Source organism: Sinohyriopsis cumingii, unplaced genomic scaffold (assembly GCF_028554795.1).
Source record: "Sinohyriopsis cumingii isolate HCF-2022 unplaced genomic scaffold, ASM2855479v2 utg000622l, whole genome shotgun sequence".
Taxonomy (NCBI): domain Eukaryota; kingdom Metazoa; phylum Mollusca; class Bivalvia; order Unionida; family Unionidae; genus Sinohyriopsis; species Sinohyriopsis cumingii.
In genome coordinates this window covers 1106753-1134563 of record NW_028315918.1, presented here as the reverse complement: position 1 = coordinate 1134563, position 27811 = coordinate 1106753, and the positions used below count along the sequence as shown (strand labels likewise).

At 41.8% G+C, this 27811-nt stretch overlaps 1 pseudogene; it reads left to right on the top strand.

Moving 5' to 3' along the window:
• Positions 1 to 23481: 23481 nt before the first annotated feature.
• LOC149773646 (uncharacterized) lies at positions 23482 to 26389 on the top strand (annotated as a pseudogene).
• The last annotated feature ends 1422 nt before the right edge of the window (positions 26390 to 27811 follow it).

The window sequence follows — 27811 nt, the reverse complement described above, 5'->3', positions numbered from 1 at the left end:
GTTCCGTCTTGGAACAGGCGCAAGATTCTCGGTGCATCATTTTTTGTCTCTTTTCTCAATAATCGAAAACGTCTAAGTCTCGTACGGTTCTTCTTTTCTTGGCCTTTCTCGCTTGAAGTCTGGTGAAGGGGTGTTTTCTTCTTCGTCTCTTTCTGCCTTGTCCTTGCTGAATGCTTGACTCGGTATCGTGCAGGGCATTTATAGGTGTGTCTCGTCGGCCCAAAATGTCTTTACCCGTTTGCAGCAAGACATTTTTGCCTGCCCTCATGAAGGCTTCTTTAGGGTTTTGTTTGTCGATGATGACATTTTGGAGAAATTCTTTGCCTTGCGTCAGTGCCGCATCTTTCAAGGCATGCAATCCGCGTGTCACCATCGGTTTCAACACCGGGGCCACCGAACGAAAGGCCGATTTTAACATGTCTCCTAAACCGTGTCCTCGCTGTCGAGCCACCCCTCGGTACACTGGATACATGACTTACTTACGAATCGTGAGAGAACCGTTTTCGAAAATGGAGTTTCACCGTGACTTTTCCTTTGGTGAATGGAATATTTTGTCCCAAATCTCCTTTTATAGTAATGTTGACCGTGTCCAAATACGACTTGCTGACCGGCAAATAGTGAGGATGGACAAATTCGCGGTGGACGTGGTAAGTGTTTCCACCTTCCTCGTCAGCGTTTGCGGCAGAATCCACTTTGAAAGGAATGACACGCAGTAACGGTACGGAGGTGTGTCCCACCACGTTGTATTCCACCACATCGGAGTACACGAACATCAAATTCAGTCCTTGGTTCAGTTCTACCGGGGTACGAAAATACTTGGCAAAAGTATCGTTGTCAGAAATGACTAGTAATTCGCCTTTTTGTTGTTCTACTTTCTTCTTCATCTCCATGTCCCCGCCCAACATGTCAAACAATTCAGGACAAAATAAGAAAGACATGATTTTGGGCCCCTCAGGAAATTTTATCAGGAAGCGACGAGCTGTTTTGTGGTACTCCAGGGTGACACTTTTTTTGACACTTTCCAAAGCTTTCAGAAACACACCATTAAACCTGGTGGCTATGGTGCTGACCAAATGTTGACCACTAAAATAATAGCCTGGGGGAATGAACAAGTGATAGGTGGTCCACTTTGGATTTTGTGTGTTACGGGTTTTCTTGTCATATTTGCCATGGGTATCCAAGTACTGTTGCATTTGTTCGTCATGAACTTCCACATCAAATTTATTTTGATTGGGAAGGACATTGAGGACTTGGGTCGGGTGAATCATTTCTACTAAAGCCACTTCCCAATGGGCTTCGTGATCTAAGGGGATGGCTTGAGGTAATTTGGCCGTGTAACAGCACAACGTGTTGTTGGGAAACACCTCCATGGAACTGTCACTGGGTAAGGTTAAGTAAAATTGGTTTTGGTGACTCATAATTCCAGAGTTCTGTGGCTGTCCGAGGGAATATTAGTGGATGTCAGAGGTGTGTCTCCGCCCAAAATGGGGTTCTGATTGTGGTTGGAGTGGTGACTGGCACTGGCACTGGACACAACGTTCCCGTTCGAGGAGAATTTCAGGGAGGGATTGGGAAGTAGGTAACCGATGCAACTGCTCAATAAAATGGTCCACAATTGTTTGTCTCCTTGTTGCAAACTCAAATTGGCGATGGCTGCCCCGATGACACAATACACCACGAAGATTTGGCAGAAAAAGACGATTTGCGTTTTAGGCACACGTTCTCCACACCACACCCACAAGGGTTGTTTTTGTAAATCTTGCACAGAAGAACTAGGGGAAGAAGGACTGGTCGACGTAGCTGCGTCTGCTGCTGTGTGAAAGGGCATGATGGTCACTTCTTCTTTTTATAGTCGATGACTTGCGAAGCGTCGATCCAAGAATCGAAACTGGGTGGATATCCTTTCCAACGTACTTTGACTTCTTTGACACGTCGTTTGCCCACTTTACGGGTTCTGCGTTCCAGAATGCTTTCGATGTCGTACACGTCGTCTTCTTTTTTGGTGACACGTTGTAACTCGGGCAAATAAAACGTTCCTTTGAGTACTTCTCCGTTCATGTCTTCCAATTTATAGACGGCAGGATGACGGCCATGCACTCGTCCAGTGACGCGAAACAATTCGGTCGTCCAGTTAGGTAAGTAACCTTTGTCGAAAGTGCGTTTGGTTTTGCCAATGCGCACCCAATCTCCTACGGTCAACTCTCCACTTTTCTTGGGGACAGCCCTCGTCGGGGACGTACCAAACAGGCGCTCAAACACCAGCACTTCGTTCTCGGGAGTCACGTCTTGCGGGGCACGTCCGATGCTTCGATGGTAAGATTGGTTGTACGCTTGCACCAGGTGAGGTAAGATGTCGATGTACTTCAGAGTGTGGTGATGCGTAAAATATTTCCACATGCGTTCTTTCAAAGTGCGTTGAAAACGTTCCACGATGCTGGCTTTGGTTTCGGGATTCTCGGTGGTAAAAAAATGAATGTCACGTTTCTTTAATTCTTTTTGGAAAGCCTGGTTCAGAAATTCGGTGCCTTTGTCCGTTTGCCATCGAAGAGGGTGACGGCCGCTTTGTTTCAACACCCGTTGCAGGGCTCGCACTAACTCGCTGCTGGATTTGGAAGTCAAGGGCACGACCCAGGCAAATTTGGAAAAGACGTCGATGACACAAAACAAATATTTGTAGCCACGATTGTAGCTGGCTAAATGAGAGACATCGGCTAAATCGGCTTGCCATTGATGATCGATGCCTTCCACTCGGGTGCGACTTCTGGCAAACTTGCGTCGAATGGGTTTGTGTAAAGTGTAGGTAGCTTGTTCTTGTAACCATCGTTGCACTTGAGGTAAACGGAGACTTTTCAGTCGAGTTTTGGCAGCACGATACAATTTTTGAACTCCTGCGTAACCTGCAGGATGGGAGGGATCGTAGTAAATGCTGGCTAAGACTTTTTCCATTTTTTATTTTGTGTTGGTGTGTTAATAAGGCACCCACTCTTGGAAGAGGCTACTCTTTTTCTCTGGGGGTATTTTCTTGGATTGCAAGGCTTTGCGTGTGCGACCGGCAATAGGTGTCGAAGAGGAGGAGGATGTCTGAGCGGGGGATATAGGTTCTTGTTTCACTTCTGTCTTCACTTCTGTCTTCACTTTCTTTTTCTCTTGTGAGGAAGAAGGGGTGGCCATCATCTTTTTAATCCATCCAATTCTGGAGGTAGGTGGTGTTGTTAACTTGCGTACTTTTTCTGGTGGAGTTTGAAACCCTTCTTCTTCTTCTTCTTTTCCTTTTTCTGTCTTGGTCACGGGTACTGGTGGTACTGGTACTGGTACTGGTACTGGTGATGGTGCTGGACTTTTCATCAAGGTCTTAAAATCTTTCAGAGTGGGTAAAGCTGTTTCGTCTAAAGCTTTCTGGTGAAAGAGTTGCAGTCGTTGCAAGAGTTGACCATACTTTTGCGATTTTTCTGTTTCGGACAAATCTTGGCGATCCATCAAGGATTGCAATTCGTGTTGTAACTGGGACATCTCGCTCAAATTGGGATTGGGAGGTAAATGCGGGGTGCGTTGTTCTTGCCACCGATGGTATTCCATCCATCGTTTGTAAGGCACTAAAGCTAGTTTTCGTCCTTCCATGGGGTTGTCAGGGGTGAATTCTGAGATCTTGGGACTTCCGATGGCCTTTTTATCTTGCTCCCATCAGTCCTCCCAACATGGTTCCCAAGACTCCTTTCAGTATGGGGCCTAACAAGAGAGGTAAAATACCTCCACGTTGCACTAACATCTTCTTTTTTTGACGAATGGGAATTTTCTTTCGAACCATTTGGCGAAGAACGTGACGATGTTTGCTCAAGCATTGTTTCTGGTGTTTGGACAAAGGGATCGTGCCTTTCAAGACGTTCAAACAACATTCGCACACGGTATCGATGACCTCTTTGGAGGCCGTTTGAATGAGTTTTTTTCGTAGGGGTGGAGAAGCTTTGGACAGGACAGATAACAGGTCCCCATGTTTGGCTAAACGTGGTGGCAGTCCTTTCCTTTTCTTTCCTTGGGGTTTTCTGGAGGGTGACATCTTTGAGTCTTTAGGAGCACCTAAAAAACACTGATACCCTACTCGGTCACAGGCCTTTTTTATACTGGAACGCGTCGCCACTGATTGTCTTTACGTTTTATCAGTTTGAGGACAGGCATGACACGTCGTGCAGGGGTACGTAACGGACTAAATCGAGCCAGTTCTTGCTTGGACAAATCCAGTAAACTTTGTAACATGCCCGATCTTTCTTGAACTTTGATTTTGGGAGAAGGTACTTTGTGAGCAGCAGCCACTGCCACTAAATTGGAAGGTCCTGCCACTGGGGAAGTTCTTTTGGGGGTCATCAACGGAGAAGTTCTTGGTGTGATCAACGTCTCCAAGTACTCTTCAGTTCCTGGTGACATCAACGGAGAAGTGGACAAACGTGAGGCTGCCGGAGACGTTGTGGCAGGTCGTGGCTTGCGAGTGTAAGGTTGCGTCCTGGCCGAAGTGCCTCTCTTGCGACTAGTTTTCTTCTGTGGACTTTTCTTTTTTTGAGGACTTTTTCTCTGTTTCTTTTTCTTGGGGCTTCTTTTCTTTTTCCGGGGTGATGGTGGTGGTGTCTGGTAAGAGGAGGGTCCTGCCACTGGAGAAGTTCTTCTTGGGGACTTGGTCTTTTTCTTTTTCTTCTTGGGGCTTCGTTGGACTTTTGTCTTAGGGATAACTTTGGGGGCATTAGGATCCCATCTTAAGAGTGAGCGAATGATGACCCCTCCTAGAGTACCGCTCCCTCCAGGTTTCAAAATGATTTGTTTTTTGGTTTGAGTGTCGATGCGGGGATCGGCCAGTTGGACCAAAGCGACTTTGTTTCGATCGAAAAAGCGTTGGGTTTGATGAGGAATCTGAATGATTCCTTGGAGTAATTGACGTGCCGTCACCGTGAACCATCGTAAGACTTCTTTGAGACTAGCTTCTAAGACACGAGCTCGTGTTTGTGGATCTTTTTCTCGACTGATGCCATACAAGGCACGAATCAATTTGACGGGAAGATGCGACTGAAGGGACGTCATGTTCACACTGTGTGAGACAGACGAAAAAGGGTCTGAGGTTTTTATAGATTTTTTTCATGGGAGGAGTGAAATGAAGTCGAGGACGGAGACGTGTACAGGACAGGCCCTCCGTCTTGGCACCAGTGGTGAAACAAGTGGGTACGAAATAGCAAATCCTCGGGGGTCGTAGGTTTCAAATCGACGAGTAAATAGGCGTGTGGCGTTTGAGTGGCATCGTCGTACGCCTGAGTCAGCCAAGGCGTTCCTAACTGTTTGGCTAAGACTTGCACTTGCGATTTATCTCGAGGGCTTTTAAACAAAACCACGTAATGCGCATTGAGACTGATGGTGCGATGGGCTTTACTTTGTTGAAACAAATTTTGGGTGATGTAAACGACACTGGCATTACGGTGATGCCCTTTGCGCGTAAACCACAATTTAATTTCTTCTTCGTCTTCTCCTAACATGTCGTCGAAAATGACCAAATGGGTTAGACGGGAGTCAGAGACGATGCCATCGTCTTCTTTAGGAATGCCTTCCACAAACACGATGGAATCGCCTTGACTTTCACGCAAGAGGCTGTACGCCGATTGCCACTCTTTGTAACACCACACGATCCGTTGAGGGGGCCGATCGATCAAATGATGTTTATGTTCGATCAAACGTTTGACGAATTCGGTTTTGCCTGAACCGCTAGGTCCAGCAATGAGCATGTTAAAGGGATGGCGAAGATACAAAGCCTCCCAACTGGCACGATCTAAGTGTTCGTCGATGACTTTGACAGTAGAGGAAGAGGGAGCAGAGACAGCAGAGGTAGCCATGGTGTGAGAAATGTCACTTGTGACACGAAAACAAACAAAACAAGAGTTTATATACTTTTTCAGAACACGTTTATTGAATGTTTTTTTTCAAACATGAATACGAAAGACAAAAATACATAAAAGCCAAAGGCTTAAGTACAAGGATAAAAGGCACATGATAACGATGAACGTGGAATAAACACAAGTGTCTGTACAACAATCACATCTTTTGGGTAATGTTCTAACCAGTTCAACAGGGGGTAAGGTCACACAAGTGTCCTCCCGAAAGGGTCTTTCAGGTCTGTCCACGACAGTCCTGTCCTGGGTGACGGGTTCTTCTGGCACCGTCACTAACACGGGTTGAAAAGTAACTTTTTTCCTTGAACAACTCTCGTGCATACTGGGCCACTTCTTGGGTCCAAGCCTCAAAATCCCATTCTTTCCAGGCACGGACATCTGTCCAATGGGGATGTAAGTCACAAGCTACACACACATCGTCATACACGTCTTGGGTCGCTAAAAGTTGACGAAGCTTTTTTTCCTGTTGAGGTCGAGAAGTATCCAGATGAAAACGCAAGGCTTTGAGCAAAAGGAGTTTTTCGTGACCATTTAAGGCCATGGAGGTGGTAAGTACTGATCGTAAAGAGTCCACAAAGAATCGGCTGGTAAACGAAATCCCAAAAAACAAGTCACTAAGACACACACCACTTGTCGTCCCAAATTGAATGGATACAGTTCTTGTAATAATTGATGGTAATGATCCACGGTTTGAATATGGTCATTGAGTTCCTTCCACGGAATCTGTTGGATGACATGTGACATAAACCGTGGCATGGCAGCCTGTTTTTATATTCTCTTTTTTTCGGATGCAATAGACGTACTTTCTAGCCAGAGATCTTCGTTCTCCAGTAGGGAATCTAAATCTTGCATACTGTAACCGAAACGTCAGAGTTCGTTTAGGTGTTTCCTCTTCCTCTAAGTAGATTCCACGTAAAATATGTTTGTAATCCTTTAACTTGTCTTCCTCAATGCGTTGCACTAGGTGAATCTCGAAGTAACCATAATTATGAACATGTCGATCATTAGCGACCTCAAAGTGTTGAACAATGTCTGACCATTGAAAGAATTTCTGACGAATCAGTTCTCTTATACCATTCAGGTACCAGTGGTTAAAGATCTGGTGACGTAACGGATGCAATTGTTCTTTACGTTTCACTTGTATTTTCACCAGCTCTCGGTAAATCCTTTCTCTCAACTCCTCAGGCAAAGCACGAATGTTCTCTAGCAAAGTATCCATGAATAGGTCATACTAAATCCTCTTTGGTCTGACACAAGAAATGTACTCTTTGCACAAACATGGTTTCACTTCAGTGTCAAATTTAAATCGTTGAGTCACTAATCTACACATTACAATTCGTTCAGAAGTTTCCTCTTTCACCAAGTTGACATTGTGTTCAAGATGTTGGTAATTCGTTAACTCTTCCTCTGGAATTCGATGCAATACGTTTACAATGTAGTAGATAGAATCGTCCATACCAAACCAATCCTTTTTATAACCAGGAGATCGTTGATCAATGTCTGTCCAATGGAACACTTTCAATTGAATCAGTCCTTGTATAGCCTGAAGGTACCAGTGGTTCAAACACCGGTGACGTATCGGATGCAATTGTTCTTTACGTTTCACTTGTATTTTGACCAGCTCTCGGTAAATGCGTTCTCTCAACTCCACAGGCAAAGCACAAATGTTCTCTTGTAAAGTATCCATGAACAGATGATTATGGTAAGAAGTTACTTCAATGTCTCGGTCCCACTAAAGGTAAGTAATGACAATTCGGTGACCATCGAGCATGTTCTACGTAGGCTGAATCTTGCGGTTCCCAGTGGTGAAGTGACACACCGCAACTGAAGCACTTGACTTTATCTCCTTCGCCCAAGTAGAAAAATCCGGCTCTGGCTAATTCTTCGGGGGTCGGTCCTCCCAGATACTTTGGCCATTTTCCTTTGAACGATTGAAGACGATTTTCAAAGTCGCAGTATTCCGACAAACGCACAGGAAACGAATATTCGTCTTTCACAGGTTCGTTTCGATGAGGGTTGGGTGACATGAACAGGAGTTTGCTCAGGGCTGGATGACATCCGTAGGGGGGTAGACGTGAAGGTGAACATTCCCCTTTAAAACGAAACCCAGTAAAATGTCCAAGAGGACGAGCAGCATCGCTTTCGCACCCCACAGGTTTGACACGCACAGCATCACTTTCCATGATAGGGGTAGGGGCACTAAAGTTCCCATGATGCTTTACGGCATCGCTCAGGTCACAACGTACAGCATCGGTCCCATCGCAAGGCTCACAATCGCACTCGTCTGCAAACTCCGTTACGCAATTACAATGGTAACCACATGGACAATCGCAGTTTCCTTCCGGACATTTTCCGTCGCAATGCATGGGTCTTATCCATCCAGTATTAGTCACACTAGAGGAAGATACAACTTTTTTACAATCCCCAAACTGAAACGATGTCTTTTTCAAATTATTCATCTTGTTCGCTCGGTCTTGGTAGTCACAATGAACTATCGGTCTTGCCTAGGGTTCCTTTTTTTATATACAGACCAATACCGGTGTGACCGTACGGTAAGGTGAAATGATTGGGAAGTCTCACTCGCTTCTGGTACACGATTTGATAGACTTTTTCCAAGGGTCGACTGACGATGTGGTGAGTGGGTAAACGTACAATTTTGTTCGGTTGGTAGGTGGTCACTTTAAAGTTTCCATCCTCTCCCGATTGCAAGGCTTCTTTCAATACCCCAAACTTGACCACTCGACTGGTACGATAATTCAGAGTCAGTCCTTTCACTTTGCACGTCGTGTGCACTTCTCCTTGTTTGTCACGGTATTCGTAGCCGTAATTTTTGGGACCGCCACTGACGAAACTTAGAATCTTGTCGTCGGGATGCTCGTCTGTCCAGGCTCCTAAACGGTCTCCTTCGATGTCAGGGTGATGTTGAATCGGGTGATGAATGTAAATGCAACTGTCCGTGTCAAAGTACAGGACGCGTTCTTCTAACAGTTCTAAAGCTTCGTACAATTTTAAGCGAGCATGGGCTGTCACGTAAGCCGCAATGATGACATTTCCAAAAGGGTCGTCTTGTACAAAGTCCAGATCTTCTTCGTAATTGACCAAGATCAAATTCTCTCGAACGACGTCCACGTGTTTCATGTATTTGGTTTTGTCGTGAATCATCTGAAAGTAGCGGGAAGGTTCTGTCAAATATTCCGTCTTCGGTAAACACGGTCGTTGTGCCATTTTACCCCACAAGCAATTTAACATCACTTTGGCAAACGATCGCCTGCCTTCGTTTTTCTCGATGTGGTCTAAAGTGATGCCTTCTTGTTCGTAATATTTCTCTTTGAATTGTATTTGGTCTTCGGGAGTGTGACACCAGGAAGGATAGCCGCTGGCTTCTTGCTTCAGTTTCACAAAGGCATCCACGTAGTCGGCGAAAATGCCTTTCTGCGTGGGGTCACCCTTGCGGTATTGTTGTGTCTTGGGAAAGTGGCAAATTTCGTACACTTCTAACAGTTGGTATCCCATGTCCAGAGCTTTGAACAATTCCACGCTGACCCAGGTTCCCGTCAAGGCCCGTTCTTCCTGGCTGTGCTGACAAGGTTGGTCTTGGTTGCACGTTTCGGCACAAGTACGGCACAATGGAAACATCAGTTTGCCTTGACAATGGTGAGGTAAGACGGGATGGTATAGGTTCGTGGGAGGCAAAACTTTACACTTGATCAAGCCTTCGTATTGTCGAATGTTTTTCAGGTCGATGTGTTCCGTGAACAATTGCGGGTGCCCTACAGGAAAGCGACAATATTTGCACACGTAGGGATACAGCGAACACACGTCCAAGTATTTGATTTCTTCTCCTTTCTCTTCGTCGGCTTGGTACAGCAAACAGGTGGCATTGGTCCTTCCTCCGTACAAACTATCCCTCGGGTTCAGCGGGTCCATGAACTGGTAACTTTCCACGAGGCGTTTAAACTCGGGATCGGTTTTCATACGGTGATCGTACTCGTGTTCCCACATTTCCACCACTTGGTATCCTTGCTGTTCTAACTTTAGGCGTCGCTGACAAGTGTCCTGGTACAAGTCTTCCACGGTTCGTTGCAAAAACTGATTTTTAGTGTCACGGTCAGGGTAACAGACGGGACATCCGTGAAATAAGCAACCGTTAAACTCGTACACGATCTTGGGGTTTTCTAAGTCCCAGCCATCGACCGAATACGTTCCGATGGTCTTTTCGCCTCCTCCGTTGCGGGCATGTTGAATCCATTTGTCTTCCTTGTCGCACAAGTAATGTAACCAGCGTAGGGCTTTGACCGAGTATTGACGCTTGACATAGTGGGTCGTTTGAGGACTGATGACAGCCACGGTCTTTTCAGGCATGAATCGTTGTCGATACACTAAGGAACACGCTTTGGCAATGGTGCAAGCTTCTTTCAAAGGATCGACCCCTCCGTGTTCCATGAACAGTTCTCGAAATTTTCCACAGCAACGTCGTAAAATGTCCACGTCGGAACGACAATACTTTAGCATTTCTTCCTGAAAGTCGAAAGGGTCCGAGGCGTGAGCCTGGTACCAAGCGTAGAAAGCTTCTCGTTGTTCGGTACGCATGTTGTCGGGGTCGTAATAGTGAGCCTCAGGTAAATGGGGTAGAACGGCATGTTGATTGGCTTCCGTATTGAAAAAGTGTGGAAAGTACCCTTTAGCCATTTCTGTCATTCCAAACGTTTTAGGCATTCGACTCAAAGGCATGGCCAAATAGCTCATCGAATCTTTAAACTGCACTTGTCCCACTTGCATGAAAATGATTTTGGCTCCGTTCAAAGTCACTTTAGGACGCTCGGTACCTTGTTTCGTATAGTATCTGAGAAGAAACTGTCCATCGTATCCGGAGAAATTGTGAGCCATCACCGTGGCATGGCGATGACAATCTCCGTAACGTTCGATGTCCTCTTGGCTCCACGTCTTGTCGACGGGGTCTAAGACCCATTGGGCAAAATCGGCTAACGTGTTCGGTCCCCGAAAGATTTTTTCACGCCCTCCGGGAATCTTGCTACAGTGAGGGCAATGACTGAAGATAGGTTCTTGAATGCACTTCTCGCACGCTCGATGAGCCACGCAGAAATTAGGAATGTGAATGCCGGTCTCTTGCATGCATTCGAAATCGAAAAAGATGAAATTGCCTTTCTTCTTGTGACCGTCCTCTTTCTCTGGTGGGGGTTGGTATTTTTGCAGGTAACATTCGTGTTCCAAGTCCACGATGTGGTGACAAATGTGACATTTTTTCTTTCCTCGACATACGTGTGCCTTGGTACTATTGGTACGTATGCCTTGTCCACACGTAGGGCACAATCTCAGGAGTTGACAAGCACATTTCTGCTGTGAACCTTGCGTCTTCAGATGTTGTTGGTAACAGGCAGGGCTGACAAACGTGCGCAGACAAGTGGAACAAGGCACTGGTTCTTCGCTCAGACAGGGTGGAGAGGCCAAACATCCTGAGCATTTCCATCCACAATGTTTGTGTTGCTCTCGATTATTATAACCATAATCACATTTCTCACAATAATAACCGTATCCCAGGAATCCGGTGATACTGGTAATGGTATCGAAATGGTCATCGTGATGATAAACATGAATGTATTTTCCGTCCTTAAAGTCTTGGCCTCGAAACAACAGAGGTCCGCGCACTTCTTGAGGGTGCACTTTCAAGGTGTATCGTGGAGCTAGGGCATCTTGCAATTTTTGCATCTCAGGAATGCCACAGGGTGTGTCTTTGGACAGTCCGGCTTGTTGTAACAGGAGTTCTGCTTCATTTCGTTGTTTGGCTCGGTCGGAACGTTGAATAGTGTCCCAGGTTCTTTTCCATTCTACCGTGTCGTTCTTGTTGGCATAGGTTCGTCCCACCACGATGGCACGGGCTAAACACATCTGGTCATGAGGGTTGTTAATTCGGACGAGACTCGTTTTGGTGTTGCGAAGGTCGTCCACCAATAACATCTTTTTGCGTCCGGTCCCTTGAGGAGGAGAGACGTGGGTCATGTCCAGTGTGGCTTTACCATCGGTGATGTCAAACTGGTCATTAGATTGTTGCACGTGTTGAATCTTGTCCATGACTTTGGAAGCAGTCAATTCTGCAGGGGTGCTAAACTCGATCCAAACAGGGGATTTCAAACCGTCGTGTTGTATGGAAAGTCTCAAGCGATCGTCTTCTTTGGGTTGACATTGTCGCTTGAGTGCAGTGAGCAAAGAATCCCACACCTCGGTGATGAACACTTCTGCTTTCTCTAACGGCACTTCAGCCTTGAAATCTTTAAACTTCACCGTGTATTTGTAAGCCGTGGTTCTAAATTTTCTAGAGGAGCGCTTTTCCGTCTCTCGAATGGAATAGTACTTTTCAGGGTTGACAAAGGGTGGTGAACTTGGTTTAGAGGGTTCGGATTCTGGTTCACTCATGTCCTCTTCAAAATCACTGGCATGAATTTGTGCCAAGATTTCAGCCCTGGTACGAGGCGATAGATCACGTTTCTGCCTCTTACTTTCTTCTTTCTTCTCGAATGAATGGGATCGTTTCATCTTGAAAGCAAAAAGTCAAATGACTCAAGTGTAAACACCATAAACTACTTTATAGTCATAGCAGACCAGCGTATATAAAAGGGTGCGTGTCTTGTCCTTTCACTATTCATTTCACTCTCAAGCCGAACACAACGATGGAAGAGACTGACCAGATGGAACGTTTCGTCAGAGCTTTGCGAGGGGTCATTAGAAAATTCTCTTCAGACCAGCCTACGGACTACTCTCCTTCCTTTAGAGATAAAAGTCAAGATACTTGCTATATCTGTCAGAAGAAAGGGCATTGGTCTTCAGAGTGTCCAGACCGTCAAAAAAGAAAAAAAACAGGGGATAAAAAAGACAAAAGTCAAGATACCTGTTATTATTGTCAAGAAAAAGGACATTGGTCTCCAGATTGCCCCAAAAAGAAACAAGAGGAGTCAGAAGAAAAGAGGAATTCTTCAGAAGAAGAGAGGGATTCTTCAGAGGAAGAAGAGGAAGAAAGAAGACAGGTGAAGAAAAAGAAACAGGAGAAAAAAAGAAGAAGGGAAGAAAGCGAGGAGGAAGAAGAAGAGGAAAAGAGTGTGACGGTGAAGAAATTCAAAAAACAGAGAGACTAAACAAGGAGAAAAGAAGAAGTCAATGAACTTTTTATTAAAGTGTTGTGTTGTGAATTGTGAATTGGATTGTAAAAAATGGAGAAAAGAATAAATTAATGATATAAGGTAAGAGTCTTTGAGTTTTGATTTTAAAATAAGAAGCTACACTCACGCACTCATACACAGACACGTACTATAAGGGTAACATGGGTGAGTTTTTTTATGAGTTATTGGCAAATTGAAATTGTATTTCTTTTCGAGAAATGTGGGTGGCCCTGAAAAGGGCCTTTTTTCTTTATGGTGAGTTTAAGCAATCAATTTTAACTGCCTTAAGCCTTTGCCACGGCCAAGGCCTACTTCTGGACTGCGTAATGATGATAATGATTGGGTTGAAATCACTAAGGGTGGTACGGTAGGCTTAGTCACAGGGTTGGCGTGTTTGGCTCGGGAAGGTCGTATTCTCTTCGGTCGTGATAAAGAAGTCTGATACATTTGTTTCAGACTTCTTAACTCCGCTAAAATGTCCAACAGTATCGTGACGGTTTGACTTTCACCCTCTTGTTTCTTTGCTGCTACTTCTTCTTCTTGTTGTTTTTTTCTTACCTCTTCTTCTTGCTGTTGCTGTTGCTGTACGAGAAAAGCCTGTTCCGCTTCCTTTTGTCGTTGTATAAATTTCTCCAATTCTTCTTTCTGTCTCTGTCTAAAATTCTCCACTTGCGGTAATGAAGAAGGTAACGAAGGTTCCGGAACAAATTCTTGCGAGGAGAGAAAATCCACAAAATCCCAATTCACCTCTTCTGAAAGTAAGTCCGAGTTCCCTTGGGCAGTCTCCCCTGCTGGTGCACCCCACTGGATCGTTTTCTGAGTTTCCGTCATGTTGAATCACTATCGCATAGATTGACTGCACACAAGCGCTAGCGAATCTATATTGACTACGTGACGTCACAGACTGCTCTCTTCGGATTGGATGCGGGCTGACTGAATTCTGTAACGCGTGTTCGGATTGGTGAATGAACTCAATCCGTTTCAATCCTTCCTGTCCCTATAAATAAGCTCCGTTCAATGCATTGATTCACCTGTTCTCGTCGCTTCAAGATGTGGACTACAGTTGAGTCATCCACCCTTGTGTCTTCCATGATGTTTCGGACAGACTTGCTCATGTATGTCCGATCGAAGTGGACCGTTGTCCACAGGACAAACACCAGCCTGTGGATACGTAGGATCTACGTCGAAAGACAAGGATGCCTGAAAAGAGTGCTAATTTACGGGCCAACAGTGAGACGCAGCCTAAGGACAAGAAGAAGACCAATGCGGTGCCATTTATGTTAATGAATACATTAACATAAACCCAAAGGCCCTTTTCAGGGCCAGCCATATTTCTCGAAAAGAGATAGTCTTTGAATTGCCTACCCCTTTTTTTAAAAAAATTTTTTTTTTAAAAAAAAAATCCCATGTTAAATTCCCCTTGTCCGTAGAGTGTCCCACGATTTATTGCCATGTTAAATTCCCCTTGTCCGTAAAGTGACCCACGATTTATTCCCCATGTTAATTCCCCTTGTCCGTAGAGTGTCCCACGATTTTTCGCCATGTTAAATTTCCATTGTCCGTAGAGTGTCCCAAGGGTGTTTTTAATGCTAATTCCCATTGTCCGTAGGGTATCCCCATATACTACTAACACGTCACCTTTTGTTATACTATCCATCACCTTGTTTTTGACATATTATCCAACATACCAGTGCATTATACTGTATCCAGACCCTTCCATTTATATACTATCTAACATGCAACCTTTTGATACAACATCCAGCACCAACTATTTGATATATGATCCAACACACATTTTTTAATTTACTTTCCAGCACCTTCATTTTGATAAATATTTAACACACACCCGACTATTCCACGAAAATGATAGGAGTTTTAAACAGAGACTTTACTTACATAAATACAAATACGTTATATATACCTGTAAAGATCTAAATCCTCCAATGTGGACAGAATCACCCCCATCAGGCTAGATTAAATATTTCTCCTAGTCCATTTTCCAAAATAATAACAAATCCTTGAAAATGTTCTTGAGACTCATGCGAATCTGCTCACCAAAAAGATATTCTGAGATTCAAAATGATGTCTGCTCACCACAAGGCTATTCTTCGTAAACATCGTAATCACCGTCACAGGTGTGTAGTTTTGAACAGGATGATATGTACAGACCCATAAGGTTTGTGCATCTTTCCCAAAATTTAAAGCATCCATAAAAAATATTACAGCCATTAAATATGGATGGTGCATATATCAAGGACCCCAAACAAGCGTATGTCTTCCTTGACGCAACACAAAGAGCCAGATCCAGATATATAGTATTGCATCATCCATTGTTTCATTCATAGATTGTCGTTTACATCCCAAGATGGGATAGACATCAGTGCCAAGCATTAAAATGAGCATGCCTGGTCCATCAAAGGCTACAATAAGCTACGCATTGTAATTTCAAGCAACTGGTATATTTAAGAATGTTTCTCTACCATCTTGTAACAGTATCAAGATACATATAAATTGCAATGTCCAAACTGACCCATGTGTCAGAGTGACTACTTTTTGGAAAATACCAAATCATGAATGAAATTATCTTGATGCCTTTACACTAAAATCACATACTCCTCAATACAGGATATATATACAGATCACAAATGCCATTAAATTGTGGGTTTTTTAAAATATAGTTTCTCTTCTACTTAAATTATTGAGAAAGATATGATCCCAGTATCAGATACAATTCCCATCGACCTATAGGAAACATAACTATTGTTTCACTGATAATGGTTTGTCTCCAGACTTAAGGAAACATAGCGGGTGTATTTCTAATAATGTGTTGTGCCCAATCTTTGTAAAATATAATAGGTGAATGTTTTATACAATATCTCTGCTGTTTAATACATACTTGTAGTCACCACCTCCATTCAGTCTAGCAAGCTTTAACAACAAACATAAATCAACATCATACCAAGTATCCTGCGCAACAGCTAAAGTCACAACTAATTAGCTGGTCTTACCAACACAATTTTTGTTTTCGTATGCATCTTTGCCCAGGAGGCTGTTGCAATTACCTGAAAAAAAAACTTAGGTTACTGTCCAGGATTAAATTTTGCCTTCCGCGTTCTTGTTTCTGTCCAGGATTAAATTTTGCCTTCCGCGTTCTTGTTACTCTCCAGGATTAAATATTGCCTTCCGCGTTCTTGTTTCTGCGTCCTGTAGATGATAGGTTATCAAATATCCCAAATATCTTAAAGAAAACACTGATCAAATTTCTTTAAAAGTTTAGTTTCTATTTTTTTTAAACAATTTAATTACAAATATGAGAACTCATTTCTTGTTATCGACCTTGACTCTTAATTGCACCATCTGACTTGCTTTGCATTGACAAAATAGATGCTTTCACTATTCGGAATAAATGGATTTTCGAACTGTCTTGAATGGAAACCCTACTGACTTGTTGTTCTTGATTTTAGCATGTTGCATTGATACCAATGTGACAGTGCTGCCATGGCTTGGCAAATACATGCCTTAAAGATTTTGATCTCTTCTTTATAAACCTGTGCATGTAGATGGTCGAACAAATGACACGAGTTAGTGATCTGCAAAAGTGACAAGATGCTCTCTGAAATTATTTTTTTTAAACACCACTGATATGCAGAGTCTTCCTTTACCACAAGACCGCTTCTGTGGTCTAGTGGTTAGAACGTCCGCCTCGGATGCGGGAGGTCGTGGGTTCAATCCCCGGCCGAGTCATACCAAAGACTATAAAAATGGTGCTAAAAGCTGCCTCGCTTGGCGCTCAGCATTAAGAGGTTAGTGTTAGGACTGGTCGGCCTGGTGTCAGGAAAATGTGACTGGGTGGGACATCATGCTACATGTCTGCGGCATGATGCCCCAGTGCTAGACATATAATATAAACTGCTACACTGCAGACATCGTAGCGATATGACTGATAAATTGTTAAAGCTACGTTAAAAATCCAAGTCACACACACACACACACACACACACACACACAACACAATAATATGCATTAAAGCATTACAAAGTGAATATTCTGATCAAAACCATCTGATTTTTATTCATATTGTTCAAAATGTGTACGACATCCTGTTTATCGTAGTGGAAAAAAATAAATTCTTATTTCTCAACTTCAGACTCCAAAATGTGCATATACACGTGGATTGGAAACGTTTCAAAAACTGCGATGTCTCCAGTAATACTTTTTTTCATACCAAGTTTCTGAAATCAACTTGCCGTTAAATTAGGAACCAAAATCTTTAACAATGCGAGCTGTACACTATCTGCAAAGAAGTTAAAGGCCTCATTTAAAACCCTATATCTATCATAGCAAGTGGATATTTAAGTTAACAAAGTATATCAGCTAGGTTTTATAATCCTTAGCTATTAACTTTGTAGCTGCAAATACAGGTTAGGCGGTGCTGAAATTTTTTCAGCATCGATCAACTTGCAACAAAACATGCGTACCGGAATAACGGATCTGCAAGCAAACTACAGCATTTTTAACAATGACTGCAGAACTTCCAACGTGACCTGTAATTTAGCAAGTATTTCTTTAAATATTTCTCTGCCTTTCTTCCGTTTCTACAGATTCACTTTACTACCATCGCAACAGAATCAATTCAAAGACCGGCAGTAGGCTATACTGTTTAGACGACTGTAACTGGCACTCCCAAGTGAGTCAAAACTGTTTCCATTAATAACCTATCATGATCATTATCTGTGGTGCCTGTAGAAAGAAAATGATCTAAATATTGTTTCATGTTACCAAAATTAGTCTTTATCAGCACCATATCTTCTCAAATATCGTACAAATAACGGGGCATCCTATGGGTAAATTCTTGTCACCAAAGATAGCCATACAAAAGAGCACCCGATTGTCAATCATTAACACTTGTTATATATGTCACAGCTATTTGACCCATCCGATAGACAAGAACAAGTTATCAAATACGGCATGGTTAATTGAGCATCCCGCGGGCCAATAACTTGTCACAATAAAATTAATAGAATTGAAATCTGAAACGAATATGATTAACATTCTATGGGACAAGTGGGAAGATATGAAAGTTTGAGTTGAAATCTGCCTGGAAAAGGTGTCATGCAGTCCGGATCGTATTGAAATTCGTGATTAATTTTATTGGTAACTATTTGTGCATTTTCTTCGATTGATTTCATATTTGTTTGCGTTTTGTTATCATGAACTATTGTAATGAACTGGAAAGCCAGACTGGAAACATTGCATCAGTTCATTGATCTTAGCAACAATTCAATTCTTCCAACGATGATTGGAGACCTGCCAAGATCATACAGTTCGTGTTTACTTGCAATTGATCTTTCGGCCTCGTTTGCTATAAATTATACCCATATTAAGCTCCGTGGAGACTGGACACTACCCATTACCGTACCACGAAATGTTCCGCGTAATAGTATTTGTCCGCTGCATCACAGGCTCGTTTGTAACATTGGCATTAGAACATATTATGCAACGCATTACGCAAGAATATTTGAATCTGTAACGACATCAGCCAAAATAACCGTTCTTAAAATGTTTTTATAGGTCTGGATCTGAAACATTTTAACTTCCAATGCAGTAAAAATATCGCGCCACCCTTGGGTTTGTAACCAATTGTAAAGTCATAATGCGCAACGAAAGTTTGTGTAAACTTTATGATTGTAATGTTAAGCTCTGTAGCACGCGAAACATATCAGCGTAAATATTTCACTAATATCTGGTACCTCTTTCTCCGGTCTCTATAATATTTGACTGTATCAGCTAAAAACTTTACCAGATAGTTTTAGGAAATAAACCAGCATATAAAAATAGGCATCAGCTCATTGCAGAGATGAATATACTTTATCCTTCATACTTTGATTTAAACCCGTTCAATGTGGCACTCCCGTTATAAAATCAAGAGAGTTTGATGTACTTATTTGCCCTAATGTTTTGTCTCAACTGCAAAATATCATTCCCGTGCCTAATAATGCCTATATCACCGTCGTTACTAATTTGTGCACGTTATAGCTCGCTGCATACCGCTTGAGCAGCTAAAATAATCTTTCAATTTTGATACTACCAACACTACCACCACCACCCCACATCCCCAACCTACCCCACCTAATCAAATTAAATTATGTTGCCCATTAGAAGAACATTAGAAGGTTTATTTCCACCCTTTGTGACCGTTTATTTAACTTCATTATCTTCCTCTCTGGCTCAGCTGACTTAAGTATGTGAGAGAGCTTGTCAGTTGCAACACGTGGGTCGATGGTTCTTCCCGAGGTTTTCTTGGGTTTCTTCCTCACAAAATATACTGGCCGACACGTATAGCCTGTCATGTGCTGAAAAAGCCACTAAACAAACAAACTTCGATACTAGAGCCACTTTCTCACCCACCCAAGGACGAATGTATTCTGATGATCCCCAGTACAGATTGATGCAAGAGGAAGACTATGTTGGGTAGAAGGTTTTGATCTTGTTCAGTAACCAAACAAAAGGCAATTATCTTCCTGTTATAATTATGCACATGGGTATAACCCACTTCAGCCCCATCAATGAAACTCTCATGAAACGCCTCTGTCAGAGCAATACATCTGTTGCAGGACATATTTATATACACAGACAACAATGCTAGCACATTGGTAAATATATACAAGCAAATATTGATTGTATGTTACGTTGCAGTGAATCTTTGTAGTGTCTCTTGTATAAAAAGTAACATCATGACAGTACAATATTTCTGCGCATCTTTAATTGTCAATGAGGATTCGAGACTTAACAAAGAACTGAGTATACTGACGCGCATATTATGTTCAAAGCGGAATCGAGCATTTCTTGTCTTTTACAAGAGACGGTCAAATTAACAAGAGTTCACGTGAAAAACGACAGAAATTATTGTTCGCGGAAGAGCTAGTCAATATTTAAGATTCATAATTACCGTTCTGAGACCATGTACGCTTACCACACCATATAAGGATATTTGTATGCAAGATTATATCGAACGGTAATTAAAAATTGCTTTTGACATTGATTAGTATAAAAAGGATGCGTCACTCTTTCGCTTAGTTGTTAAGTGTTCTCTGTGGCCTATTCAGCGACCGGGTCATGCTCTTAATCGAGACATAGCAGGTTTGAATCACACCCGCGAAAAATAATATTTATCTTTATAGCTGAGGAAACGTCGAGCTTGGGGTGGTTGTTCATAAAAATGAAAGTCAAATCGGACGATGTACTTTACTGTAAATAATGATTATGAGACAAGCAAATATTTTGTAAACGTTATCTGATTATAAACAACATATGAGGCTACAAGTATGCCGTGCAGCTCTCAAGGGGTACATCTGGGGTAACAAGTTCAAAACCTCTGTAACTGACACTGACCAAACGCGTATGATGACTCTAAGAAATTAGTGTGCAACATTTCAAAACCAGCATCATGCTTATAATTTACTGATTTACATGCACGACTCGTGCGGAGTGTATTTCCTTTTCTGTGAGATTACTTTAAACATTAAGGCGGTATCTATATACTAATGACGAAACCTTAATCGACTGACACGCCTAGTTAAAAGGGTTTATGAGCTTATATAATGCGGACATCATATTGCCTAAAATGTTTGCAACGTCACGGAAACGATTAAATCACACTTTTGCTTTGCAAATACGTACCCAGACTTTCTTGATATATTAAGCGAGTTAGGAATTATACTGGAATAGCGACATAAACTTGGCGAAACTTATTACAAAATGCGTGAAAAGCCATTGCATGATATTGTGCAAGAATAGTTCATGTCGCTGAAATCCAACGAAGACATGGAAGTGAATAGTGAAGACAGCGATGACATTGAAGACAACAGCGATTTCAAAGAAACAAATTAAGTACGAAATGATTTCAACGTTATAATATGACACTGACATCCAAGTCCGACTTTGTTCAGGTGTATATTATGAAATGATGCACAATGCTGCAGCAGCTCAGCAGTGGGAGAAATTCTCCTGAACGTTTGCTAAACACAATGATGCAAACATTAGCCGAAATATATAAGCGCTCCATCAAGGTTGAAGTGGTTAGACATAACCACACAAATTCCTGTCGTATTCAGATCGGTGCTGTACTCGGTGACAGATCATTTGATCTCATTTGGGCTGACATCGTGTTGGAAAATATTCTCTTTAGGTTTTCAAACCAATTTCATGATACCTGAAACAACACGCACGTTTATTAGCAAAGACCTGGTCTAAATATCTGTACTAACTTCACACAAAACTATAGTTTGTTAATGACGGACTCCGTAAAATTCTAATATATGACCTAGATTTTACCCTCCTGATTCAGATACTACCGCGCTGTTGAAAAAGTTTCCTGAATCGGTTTTTAAAAAATTGCAGTTTCTGATCCTGGTAAAGTATAAATTTTACAAAATATATGGATGGAATAACCCGATAGACAATAATTACCCTTATATACAAGCAGGTAAGCCAATCGAGGAATATGTGGGACTACTACAGCACTATTTCCTTAATCCCAAAATAAATCTTGACGGTAGTTACATATCCCCAGAAGCAAGTTGCAATTACTCTATCAGGACTGCTCTGCTGATGGCTTTGCTGTTCCTTCATCCGCAGACGTTAAATGACAATATGTTGACTGTCCTGGAATGCCAGTCCAGTCTTAGACTGTAAATGTATCGATGGACTATGGCCGGTTAGTAGCACAATATTGCCAGAAACCCCCGATGCATAGAGATACCTCACGAAAATGTTTCCGAGTGAGTCTAACGCGGATGGGTATATAATATCGTTTTGTGGGTAACGGTGCCAGTCTTATGTTGATTCCTCTCATTGGGTTCTAACCCAATCGAGCGTTTAGTTTCATTGTAACGCGCTATTATGACCGGGCGAAGTCTTCTCACCCACTCCGCATCCTTGTATATATTAGCAACATATATGACAGTTTACGAGCACTTGGATGTGCGCACACGCACCCGGTCAATTTGGAGAAACAAATTAACGTCATTGGGGGTCCTCACATCAAAACAATCAGCGGGAACTCTTTCTTAGTGCGGGTATGCAAATTTGTAACAAAACTTGTTGGGACAACCATACTCGAACAACCTTGTGGATGATTTTGTTGCGCTCATTAACTTTTAATCGGCAGCCGCACCATTACAATAGCTATGAGGACTGTAGTATATTGCAGCCCGTTTCGCATTTTTGTGTGTTTGCTATATTATAATTTTACCTCTAACGAGTTGACTGTGTCCACTGAGTGCAGTCTTAGTATGTAATATCATGATCCATTTGGCAATTCTTTCTCCAACAGTTATTGTTGAGATCCACATATGCATGTTATTGTGCACTGATGCCATTTGATGCGTTATAAGCCAGATCAAGTTGATAGCATACAGCATCGGCGTGGTAAAGAATTTCGTTTCCTGGCTTAGGTCATTAGCTAGAATCAGGTCTTATACCAAACCATTTCCCAGGCCCGTAAATTGTCCTTAGGTACCGGAGGGTGCCAAAGATCCTATTCACCAGGATCTTTGCTCCACGATGCTCCGGGTGGCATTGTTAACACAGAAGATATCACGCTGACGTTTCTTTAGCCAGAGGTTCCCACAAAGGTAAAAATATTTGCTTCACATTCTACGCAAGTACAACGATCAGCTACCTTAATGTGTTGGAACCCGTCTTTGATTTGCCTTACTGGTTTTCATGCGGTATGTTACACAAGCATTAATGAGTTATGCAGCAAGTGAAATGTAGTATATCATGACGAAAGAGGAAGTATTACATCTCATTGACTTTTCTATGCAGGCAACGCCCAGACCACACAAGCACAGTGATATGCTACCAAACTCAACTTGCGTGTTGATTATTGACCGAGCTGGTTCTGGGAAAGCTCAGTTGTTGTTGAATCTGATCGTTAGAAGCTTAACGTGGAATCGTATGTATACGACTTCGCTGTCAGCACATTATCAACAGTGTTAGTATGGATTCAACGATTTTACGGAATCGCTAGCGTCGTCGAAGACTTCGTCATCGCCCATCATCGAATTCTTTTCCACAGTCGATGAAGACCCGGTCATTGTTGTCCTTGACTAAGATCATAATAATATTTTCCTGAGGACAACACGAAAACCGTTGTGATCGTTGTAACACAGTGATATGCACATGTGTCTAAGTTAATCTGGGACAGCTGAAAATGTGAATGATATTTCGCGGCGTTGGCTTTGCAGACATTCATTAGATTTTGTGAGATGAATTTCGGAATCTGTTCGATAAGTATAGTTTCATCAGTGTTAATATGACTGGTGGACTGCGCAAATGTCTCGCGGTTCGAATCCTGATTTGTGAATCAATTTAACAACTACGAGATGTATAGCATTGCGAAAACAGATGAAACCACTAGCGATGTCATAGTGGAGTATGCTAATTCAAGCCACAACTGGGACTTTTTAGAAATTATAGAAATGTCGTTGAAAGCGTCAGAGGTATATTAAAGTCGTTACAGACTGCGTTGGGTGACCTCACAGTCACCCAACAGCAAAAGAAAATGCACCGCTGATCAAATCCACAAGCACAACTGTGGTGGAAATTAAGAAATTCGCACAAAAGACACCGATATGCTGAAATCAGCTTTAAAACTTTTTATTTCTGCGGAAATCATTAACCGTTATGTATATGCATTAAAATACAACATGGTGGAAATCCAAGTTATCACATTGTGATATTGATTCTTACATACCGATATATCCTAAGATTTAAGTAGCCATCGACATTTTAATAAAACCTACTGATAAATGAACAGAGCAACACATTCAGTATATCTTTTAAAACCTACCATTCAAGTGCCTCTTACATGGCACAACATTTTATTATTTCCATAGACTATTTCATCTTCCCCACCCCACCCATATCATTGGTCCCAACTTGCGAACAGCGAAGAATCCAATCTGGCAGCTCATTATATGCGACAGATCTAATTCAACTATGTTCCCAGTTGTGTACTCTGTACACAGTCACACACAGTCAACAAGGTACATTTGCTGGTATTACAGTACCCTATATACATAAATATACACTGTAATCAAGGTACATTAGATGGTATTTTAGTATCCTATATACACTGTCACAGAATAAGGCAAGCAATAATTTGGTTTCGCCTTAGAACGATTTGATTATTTCATCATACATGCGTACAACGTGTATCTCGTCATAGATCGCTTGCAGTAAGAAACACAAAAAGCACGGAATGCACGGAGAATTTTGTTCTCTTACTAATACTCATTCTCTTGTAGATTTAAGGCACGTACTTCTCTAATTGACACATTGTTCTTTTAGATCCTGTAAAGAAGTGTACGTTCTCATATTTTGTTCTAGCGCCATAGGGTTAAGTGTTACATTTTTATTCTATCTCATATGTAAGCATATTCACTTTTTAATGTCGTAGCGTGAAATGTTACCTTTACCACTACGCGGATTTAAAACGTTGTGAACTTTTGAATTGTTACAAATTGCTATTAAGAGTTTAATTTAGTAGCATGTATCTATAGATTTTAATTCCGTACCTGTTATTATGACCAGTTTGGTTTTATTTTAGCTGTTCGTGTATGTGCGGGTATATCAGGCTGTGGGTCTGCCATCTGTATGTCTCTATGGGAATGGAAGCCTGTGTTTATACAGACTTGACGCTTCATTGTTGTGTTGCTTATCCTTATATGTCGAATTTCAGAAACTCTTTCTGAGATTTCCTTACTGATAAATTTCCACTGAGCCTGCACATTACGTTATTTAATGCAAAAGATGAGCTGCAACTACAATATCTTCTAGGTAAAAGGTTACCAGCATGTGTAATCGAAAAAGAAAACTTCAAGCTATTCGCCCTGTATGCAGCATACTTGTCATGCAGTGTGCAGCTATCTTCTGCAAATAAGGTACTGTAACTTGCAACTGATACAGTTGACGATCACATAGTTGATTGATATACTGTAAGAAATTGTATTCTAATATTCAATTTTTTGTACTTTTTTATTGAATGTATTCAGATGATTTATTGTTATATCACGCAATCTTCTATGGAAGGAAAAAAGATGATGATAAAGTATGTATGAGTCATACGAGTTGTGAATCATATGGGCTGTAAAAATGACTGAGTCACGAGTCATGTTTGGTACAATTGTTGTGTTATCACACCCTCATCGCATTCTGCTTCTTCCAACCTTGCATAGCTAGAGAGTACTCTTGACCATTTTCTTACAAATATCCTACACCCAACTACACAAACCGCATATAAGCGGGCTTGGACGCTATATAAAGAGTTTACATCAGACGCTTTGACCGAGTTCCCTCTCCCAGTTTCAGTAACCAATTTGGCCTTTTTCATAGCGCACTTAATCAACAAGAAATATACATCATCATCGATATCCAATTTTGTTTCTGCAGTTTGATATCTGCACAGACTTAACGGCTTCGCAGACCCTTCTTCATCTTTCGTTATTCAAAAACTCATTCAAACCATTCACAAAAGTAAGTCTCATGATGTTCGTTTGACAATTGACAAAATTGCGCTGGATAAGCTTACAGTTTCTATGATGCATACCATCCCAGACCTTTTCAGGCGTACCATATTTTCGGCCATGTTTACATTGGCTTTCCATGCCTTTCTCAGAATAGGAGAGAGTACAGTGCAAACAACTGCACATTAGAATGATAATTTGATACAATTATCTCAAGTCACTTTTTCCCCACAAGCGTCTTACAGTCACTTTTCGACACTTCAAACACGGCTCGGGACGACCATATATATTACATGTTGCTGCCCAACAAAATCCTGCGACATGTCCGATAACTCATTTACAAGCATACCTAACCCTCAGTGGTAATGCTCCAGGACCGCTTTTTATGAACCAAAATGGGCAACCAGTTTCCAGAGTAGATCTGTCTGCGTAGGTTCGAGTCTCGGATTCAGCCAATGTGGGTATGTGAGAAAGCTTGCCAGTAGCTTCTCGTGGGTCGGTGGTTCTTTCCGGGGTTTTCCCGGGTTCTTCCTCCACCATTAATACTGGCCGCCATGTATAGCCTATCGTGTGCTGAAAAATGGCGTTAAACCCTACAACAACAACAACAACAACAACAACCAGAGTAGAATTTAGTACAGAACGTAGAACAGCGCATTGCTTTTGTGGCTTTAACTCTAACCATAGTTTCAGAGCTGGAGCCGCCACTGAGGCGGCCAGACAACGTTTCAGTGACAACCAAATAAGGGAATTAGGCCTCTGGTGATCAAATGCATTTAAGAAATACTTAAGGTTTGGCAAAAGGATCTCAGCGTTGTAACACTTCAATCACTTTTTCTAAGATCGCCATTCTGCCGTGTGTGCTACTTTCTCTTTCTGGTCTCGTGGGTTGCACAGACCTAGACCCCTCGGTATCGACCGTACTTTGCTGAGATATCATTCACTCGACCCGGACTAATCTGTGTCTACGTGCCTTTTCGACCGCTAGGAGCGTACGAGGGTACTCTAACAGCTCGGGAACACCAACAGCGCATTCTGGAAGTACACGCATCTGTTTTAAACTTTCTTCCCAATCCTTCATACATGCTGGATATATCCTAATTGCTGGACATTTTTGTTCTTTGCCCCAGCCATCTTTTGTGGCTGCCAGAAATTCAGCAAGTTCCATTTGCTGTATTTCGGTTTATGGCGGTGGCAGCCTCAAACAAATCTATATTATACCCTGTGTCTCATTGTTCAATTTCTTAGCACGTTTATTCTATTGTCCAAATAGTTAGGTTATGTTGTAAACACATAGCAAATTTTTGGTTCACTAATATCATTGATGTTCAATACAAAGTCACGAATGTGGCCAACATCAAACACAACGTTTGTCTTTGTTTTAATCATGTACCCATATACTTTGACTTTGTAATATTTGCACGACTGACCTAGGGAATTCTGTATTTTCAATCTCCTATCTTCATTTCGACTCTATCAATGTCGGAAAGAGTAGACTGGTGTATGCACATATAATTTTACAATCTCATCAAACAAGTTAATAATACAGAACCCTGTGTTTTCATTCACTTTCTTTCTGACAATAACTTGCACCCCTCTTCTACATGTGCAAGAACACATCAAATAAAGGGAATTGGAAAAAGAATTATTGGAAAGGGAGCACCAACTCGAAAGGGAGAAAAGGAAATAGGAAAAGCAAAGAATGGAAATGAAACAACAATTGAAAAGTGAAAGATTGGAAAAGAAACATCAGCTCGAAGAAAGAAAAACGGAATAGGAAAAGGAAATATTGGAATTAGAAAGACATGCAAGGTTAGAGGTTATAGAGTTAGAAGAAAGAAATAAAGAGTAAGAAATACAATTAAAGTTATTAAAAGCTAGAAAAGGAGAACAAGATTCTGCCTCTAGCAAATTAAAAGGCTCTGAATTACCTTTCTTTGACGATGAAACAGATAATATGGATAGTTATCTTCATCATTTCGAGTGGTATGCCGATAACCAGAAATGGAAGCAAGATGATTGGGCTTTTCATCTCAGTGCTTTGTTAGGCAAGGCTCTCGACGTATACTCGCGATTTCCTATTAGCGAGACGTTTAACTACGACGCTCTGAAGGAAGCACTACTAAAACGGTATGAATTGACAGACCATTGTTTCCGGAAAAAGTTTAAGTATAGTAATTATGAGAAG